This window comes from Silene latifolia, chromosome Y (genome assembly GCF_048544455.1).
Source record: "Silene latifolia isolate original U9 population chromosome Y, ASM4854445v1, whole genome shotgun sequence".
Lineage (NCBI taxonomy): Eukaryota > Viridiplantae > Streptophyta > Magnoliopsida > Caryophyllales > Caryophyllaceae > Silene > Silene latifolia.
In genome coordinates this window covers 250,772,442-250,780,884 of record NC_133538.1, presented here as the reverse complement: position 1 = coordinate 250,780,884, position 8,443 = coordinate 250,772,442, and positions in this window count along the sequence as shown.

Sequence of the window (8,443 nt, the reverse complement as noted above, 5' to 3'; positions counted from 1 at the left end):
AACCCCCAAATCTCTAAATTAGGGTTTAACCAAATCAAAGGAAAGACAATAAAAAGGGTACATAGATCTTACCCTCGACGCAAGGAACTCAACGGTATAACCAACGACGCGAACTGACCTTCCAAACTCCGAGGATTGCTAATTATGCGATTAGAATGAAGAACTTGCTTGCTTTCTCTCTTAAACAGTAATTTAGGTTTTGCAAAAGTGATTTAGAACAATGACGACAAAGCTTATATACCTTAATCGCATAATTAACAAAACCCGAGAAAACTCCCCGTAAAACCGGCTACTCGATCGAGTAGCTAAGGTACTTGATCGAGTGCCCCCTTACTCGATCGAGTACCCACGTTACTCGATCGAGTACCCAACAGTTCAGAAACTATTTTAAAACGCAACTCACCCTTACTCGACAGAGTAATGCCTACTCGATAGAGTACCCAAAGACTCATAAATACGGAGTATTACAATTCAGTCCCCCTAGCATGCATTTATGGAGATGGAGGATTTAGAGTGGAAGTGTTGTGTCTCGGGAAGCGTGAAGGAGTCCTTAGAAGCTGACCAAACGAAGATCATGCTGTTTTCAGTTGCTTAGTACTCGATCGAGAGCCCCTTTCCTCGATCGAGTGGTTTTGACGGTTCAAGGTGTTCGATCGAGTCCCTGCTGAACTCGATCGAAGTGTGCTATTATGAAGGTTCTCGATCGAAGCCCTAACTTGTTCGATCGAGAGGATTTGTTGAAGAACTGCTCGATCGAGAGGAATGAAATGCCTCGGTCGAGAGTTTTGCTTATTTACACGGGATTTTTATTCCGTGGTTATCTTAACTAGTCTTTAGATTTAGTTAATAAACTCTTCCCTATATAAGGTGAAGACGTCAATAGGTTAAACTATCTCTCTTTTTACACTCTTTTATCAGTCCCCAATTACTTTAAGCAGTCACTTTGCTCTTCCTTTCTCCTTTGCTACGTACTTGTGTTCTTATTGCCGGATTCATCTCTTTGTAATCTTTCTCTACTCTTTATACTCAATCTAATTTCCTTTGCTCTTAATCTTTTGCTTCTTAATTTATGTTTAATTATTGTTATTAGTTTATGATTAATATTTATACTCTTTTATTATGTCTTTCCCTAGTTTATTCATCGTTATTATTGTTAGTATCATTAGTAGCATGAGTAGCTAAATCATTTTATGTTAGGATTAGGGGAGCCACGGTAGTGAGTTGATGATGTTGTAAATAGGTTAGATGATTAAATTGTGAGAACTGTTTTATGACAATATAATTGTAATTGTTTAGTTGAGTGCACGCGTCTAAACTAGCTAAATCGGTTAAATTCGCTCCTAGATCGGAAGATTGGAATGAACAGACCTGTTATGAACAGTAGACTACCCTAATGAGGACGGAAGTTAAGTTAGTTGTATTCTAGGGTGGATAGCGGACCAGAAGGACTTTTCCCTTACCCTTCTCACATTAGATCGTCTGAACTATTTATGACTGAGTTGATTAACTGCCATGGTGAACCGACTTCCTAGCATATTTCTCTTTAATTGATTACATCTTTAATTCTCTCATTTTCATTGCTCTTTTCTCTTGCCTTAATCTCTCTTAGTTTAGAAATCAATTTAAAGCCCCATTTGTTACCCGACAGACTTAGATAGCAGATAGATATAATAGCCTCCCTGTGGAGATCGACCCTACTTCCACTAGCTTCTGTTAGTTGTTTTAGGTATTTATTTTTGGTACTAAATGACGGGTATACAAGACGAAGTTCAAAGTAGTCCGGTCAGGACAGATAAAGGTTACGAAACATACCTGGACCTCTTATATTACCTGTCGAAAGTAGCTGGAAACTGGGATTGGCTTAGCAAAACTTTGTTTTACTAATCTGTAATGAAGCTGGTAAAATTTTGTTTCACCACTCTGGAAACTGGCATGGCAAAACTTTGTTTCGCCGGTCTGGAATTTGGTAAAGCAAACCTTTGTTTTGCTAGTCTGGAATCTGCAATAGCCTAACTTTGTTTAGGTGATCTGGAATATGGTAAAGCTAAACTTTGCTTAGCTGATCTGGATTTGGAAAAGCAAAACTTTGTTTCGCTAGTCTAGAATCTGGTATAGCCAAACGTTGTTTAGCTGGTCTGGAATCTGGTTAAGCAAAACTTTATTTCACTTAAGAGTGAACCTGCAAAATTTGATTTCACAAGCTCGAATGTGTGTCAGGGCCCGCCGGCCGAGGAATTCAAAATTTTATTTTGAAAAGGGATTAGACTGTAAAATTTGATTTTACAAACTAAGATTTTCAAAATTTTATTTCGCAAAACAGTATGTTCAAAAAAATTTATTTTAAGAACTCAAATGCATGTCAGGGCCTACCGACCAATTGATTTGAAAATTGGAAAATTTTATTTTGCAAAAAGGGAAGTTCAGAAAATTTTATTTTAAGAACTCAAATGCATGTCAGGGCCTGCCGATTAAATGATTTGAAAATTGCAAAATTTTATTTTGCAAAAAGGGCAAGTTCAGAAAATTTTATATTTATGAACTCAAATGCATGTCAGGGGCTGCCGATCAATTGATTTGAAAATTGCAAATTTTTATTTCACAAAAAGACAAGTTCAAAAAATTTTATTTTAAGAAGTCAAATGCATGTCAGGGCCTGCCGACCAATTAATTTAAAATTGCAAAATTTTATTTCGCAAAAAGGTACTGGAATTTTTTCAAGCATTATTTTGAAATTCGCAAAATTTTATTTTACGAGAAGATGAGACTTTATGAGAAGCCCCCACTTTGGATGAAGCTGGAAGATAAATGACAAAGTAGTCGACTGAGGGTGGTTAGTGACAAATATATGACTCCTAAAATGCAAATACATGTCCTAGATATGAAGCATGTATGAATGCAAAAATGGAGTTTTTTTTTTAAAACATTTGAATTTAGATTCTTTTTTGAAAAGATTTTGAAAAAGATTGGGTCTCACCCAAATGTGATCCAAGTAGAAAGACTAGACACTGACTGGACATTTTTACTCTCAAAGTATCTCTGGTGTGGAGATTTTGCATCATTTTTACTTGACCTATTAATTTGAGTTATATTTTGATGAGTTTTGCCCTCTTTAAAGTAACAAGCTCTACTAATTAAGCAAAACTAATACCATAGAAATAAAATACTTTTGTGACCGTATAAATTTGGTGTACATCTCCCGAAGTCTAAGATGCTGACTGACGGTGATAAATGGAATGGAGTAGAAGGTTTTATGGTGTTAGAAGACACTGGAGACCTGTGTGCCTCTCTCACTCGCCTAAACGAAGGAAAGGATCGTCCCAAGAGGAATGGAGACAATGAAACTGTGAATTGACTCGTCTGAGGAATGAAAAAGTGACTACTCTGCAATTTTTTGTCATTTTTACTGGAATTTTTTTTTTCTTGTGAATTTTTGAGATTTTTGAGACGTGATAAAATTGCAACTTTGGCTGGATTTTTTTTATCTTCTGAATTTTTGAGACTTTTGACATTTGATTTGATTGCAAATTTGACTAGAATTTTTTGTTTACTTGTGAATTTTGAGTCTTTTGACACTGGAGTTGTATCTATTTGGAGATTATAATTTTTGGATCTTGTGAATTTTTTAGACTTCTATCACTAGAGTTGATTGCAATTTTGACTGGAAATTTTGTTGACTTATGAGAGTCTTTGGTGTTAGTATTTTTAGCTTGTATTGGTAGTTGGACTCACATCTTAAGTTCATTCTAAGAGACAAGTGGTCACCTATAAAACAGCACGGAGTGTGCGCGCTCTAGTGTCTTATTTGGTATGTTTGGACACGGGTGTACTGGGAATCTGGTTTGAATATGTTCGAGCTAGTTTTTTAGCACCAATGGGAGTGAATGATAATATTTTCTAAAATGGTAAATCATATGAGTTTGTGCTCATCTGGTAGTCATTTGAGATATGGAAAATTAACGAATCTAGTAGATAGAGAGTTGTGCTCATTTGGTAGTCATATGGAAATATGGAAATTTGACGAATCAGGTAGAAAGATGTAGTTTCCAAACCTAGAGGTCACCTAAAGACACGACGATCAAGGAATTATCACACCATAAGAGATAGAAAAGGTGGTCAAATGCACGCCTTCGTTCAGGCTGATTCTAAGAGGTCGATTGATCTACACTAAAGAGATACGCCCTAAAGTATTTCAAGTCTATTCTACTAGTTAAGGGTAAAAAGCAGAACAATTGACTAATAAAAATGACATATGCTCTTTTTTTATTTGACTCAAAAAGGACTAAAATGGTCCTATTTTAATTAGACATTGTAAATTACATGTTATTTGGTAATACTAGCAACAGAGTTATGAGATTATATTACTGTAAGAGTGATTTTTCATATTTTATTGACATGTTTGCAGGGGCGGATCCAGGATTCAAATGTTTGGTGGGCTAGAACTTTATTCATTGGTAATTTTTTTTTTCTAAAATGCTATAGAATATTTGGAGTTGGTAATTTTACGCGTTTTACCCTAATTGGCTACATTTTAGCGTATTTTTCGTGATACTTGAATTAAAAATAATTTTAAGTTATGAATTATGAAATTTTAGAGATATTATACTACGAATTACTTTAGTATTTGTGCAATAAATAAGTTTATTCCCTCCGTCCAGGTTAATAAAAAACCAATGAAAGAGTAAGAGCCAATTGTTAGATGACAAGTTGATCAAATTGAGTGTGTAGGATCAAATTGTCAATAAAAAACATTCCTAAAATATAAAGGAGAACAATTGACTTAGACACCCTAAAATAGAATAGGTAAACAATAGAACGGGACGGAAGAGCATAAAACTACTTTGAATTATTTTGCCGATGAACCATTAAAGATATATTATGTCGAGATTGTATTTTATGTATCACTTTTCGTGAAATTTGAGCCTAGCTAGACATATATTTTAGATACAAAGGCCTCGACGAAGTATAAATATGCACCCCAAAATAATATTTTATCTGGTAAATAGACTGACTAATGGAGTAAGGAATACGCCTAAAAATAAGAGAGTATAAATAAAATAAAAAGAAAGTTTACAAATTCTCTTTGCTGGGATTCGAACTCGCAGACAAAAGATTAGTGGACAAGTATTCTACCACTAGACCAAGTGTGGTTTCCTGCAATAATATTACACGTTCTTATATATATAGGTTTTTCTTCAGAAAAGAGGTTGGGCTCAAGCCCATATAGCCTTTGGGCTAGATCCGCCCCTGCATGTTTGTGCTTAATCAATATTTTTTGACCGGTTGACATGACATTACAAGGGAAAATCTGGGAGTACTAGTGTTGTTTTAGAAATTGATGGTAAGACTCAAAGAGTGTAAGACGACCATGGGTTAAAAAAGAAAAATGGAAAATGGAAAATTGTCAAAGAAAGAAAATAAAAATGTTTTTTTTTCTAAAAAATAAATTGAAAAAATTAGAAGCCTATTTTATAGAGAAAGAGAAGGTTATAAAATTTGAAAATATTATGTATAGTGATCCATGTTAATGTAAACAGCAAGTCTCTCTTGTGACGGACATATCCGTCACAAGCTTACGATAGGTCATGTAATATCCATGTGGGTAGATAAGACAAAACAGATTGCTACTCACTATGCATTCTGCTTTTGTCTTATCTACCCCACATGGGTAATACTTGACCCATCGCAAGCCTGCGACGGATATGCCCATCATAAATGTCAAGGCCACGAGATATATCAATAATAACAAGAAGCTGTTAGTTGGCATGTTTATGCAATGCATCACCTAGAATCAACAAAATCAACAACAAATGTCAAAAGCTTTCTCCTTGGGCTAACGCAAAAATCTCAGTGATTCCATCTTATCTTCATAAATACAAGATCATTTAGAGAGTTTCTGTACGTCCACGTCATCTCACACAATTCTTTTTTTTTAATTGTGAACTGCGGGACCCTCATAAAAGTAAAGGAATTAATTTTAAAAAAAATTGTCGCGTGTTTTGTACGTAACTTTTTGTACGTAAATGATTACGTTTATAATTTTTCGGAAAATTTTCTGAAAATATTTATTTATATTACATTTATGATTTTAACGGAATAATTTAATTATAATTTAACGACTTAAATATTTATTAACAAATAAACTTAAACTATTTATGAATAATGAATAGTTTATTATGAATATTTTATATTATTAAATTATTTTATCTTTATAAATACAGAAACATTATGTTTTGTACGTAAATGTTTTTCTTTATGTTTTGTACTTAAATATTATTAAATAATTGTAAATTACAAAAAAAAAGAACAAATACGAAAAAAATAATACAAAGAAATTTTCTTGAAAAAAATTACGGATGACATAAATAAAAAAGATTCAAGATAAACTAAGTATGTTAAAATTACAAAAAATCAGAAAAAAATCAGAAAGTTTCGTGGAAATTGAAAAAAAATATGGGAAATATGGTTATACAATAATATTATCAAATTTATTTGATTATCGTCTGTAGAAGACAGAAATCTCGGCAAAAAGGATCAATACATACTGATTTGTGCAGTCTTATAGACGATCAAAACAATTGAATTGTTTGTCGTTGGATTCAAAAGAACAAGCTGAAAATATTTGTTAATAAATGCATTATTTGTAGGGTGAGAGATGAGATTTAGAGTGGGAGATGAGATGGTGATTGGTGAAGTTACAGGTATAGGCGAGAGAGAGGGGGGAAATAGATAAGTAATTGGACTGTTTAAACAATTTGCTCAAAATAATTTTGATCCATTCACAAATAACCAGTAATTGGGTATGAGGTTATTTTTAAGGGTTACTCATTAGTTACTTACTGCATAACGGAGTACTTTATACTCCCTCCGACTCATTCTCTCAGTTTCATTCGTTTATTTATTTATATTAAAATATGGCTAACAAATAAATAAAGAAAACAATAAAAGTATGATTGAGACGAAGAAAATATAACTTTGGGTTGGAATGATTGTAGATTGTTTTAGTTAATTCTATATTTATGTTTCTTGAATTGTACTCCATTGTAAACCTTTTTAAATTTTGACAATTGTTTCGATTTTATAGCGATATTTACATTGTTAGCTATTTATTATTTTTCCATACAATGCATTTAATATATTATATATCATGTTTTAACACCGAATTCATGCATTTTTTTCATGGATTTAAAACATGTGTACGTTTCAAACCCTTGCAATTTTAGCACGTGTTTTAACCTATTATCATTATAAAAGAAATAGAGGATAAAATATTCATATATTTTGGTTAACATTTTTTTAATGTTAATCATTATATCGATGTTCTTAAAAACATACCCGTGCAATTCCGCACGGGTTGAAAACTATTTCAGTTTATACGGCCAACAGTTAATTAGTTACGGTTCCTATAGCTGACTTAACGGGTATGTAAACTAAAAAAGAAAGTCAAATATATAAAATTATAAATAAATTTGAAGTCTTACCCTCTTAATAAATACTCAGCGGAGTTGCCACTGTGAGATCCCTGAAAAAATCTCCTTTTTTGAAATAAGTAATATAGGAGGAGTCGCCAGTAAGTTTTATAAAAAAATGTACAAAAACAATTTTAATGGAAAAGGCCTCTTTTGATCCCTGGTATGGGGACTGATCCGTCACTCCGGTCTAAACCAAAGATTGCGGATTCGGAGGTAAAGGTACGGTTAGGGAAGGTGTTAGGCACCCGGACCGCCCATCAAACTGACGGCCTCTACTATTTATTTGTAATATTATATATTTGACGAAATTAAGACAAAGAAAGTTAGAAACAAACTTTATACAATTATTTACAAGGACAAGTTTATTAGGTTAGTCAATACAATAAATAGAGAAAATAAATAAAAGACAAGATAAAAGAATTAAATAAAAAGAAAGGGTAAAGAAAAACTTATTTGAATCTGGTACCTTCAAGACTATTTGGATTTGGCTATTAATGAATTTCGACTTTGTCGTAAATTATTGGCTCTTATGCGCTTGTATGGAACTGGGACGATTTATTTGTGGTTTGATTTGAAACTAAAATAGTATATTTGAGACGGTGTATATAAAAGTAGAATTTATGGGATCTGGGTCTGGTATTGTGTCTCACAGTTTTTGTATTTCTGTCGTGCTCTTTAAAATATTGTTGTTCGTACTCGTCTGTGTGCCCCCCCTCCCCCAACAAATTCTTGTCTGTGGCTATTATTTATATGTTGGACTCGTATGTCATTGGTCACAACACACAACACTCCTTGTTCAACAACAATTACCCCTAACCAAAGTAATAATATACACACACAAACTTTATCGCTTTAATGTTACCGCGTTTCCTTCTTTAACTTGCACTAAAACACCCTTTTGCAATTCATCCATACCTTTCAAGCAGTAATCATGAATTCATGCATAGTGTCAAAGTGATAAGGTTTAATGCCTT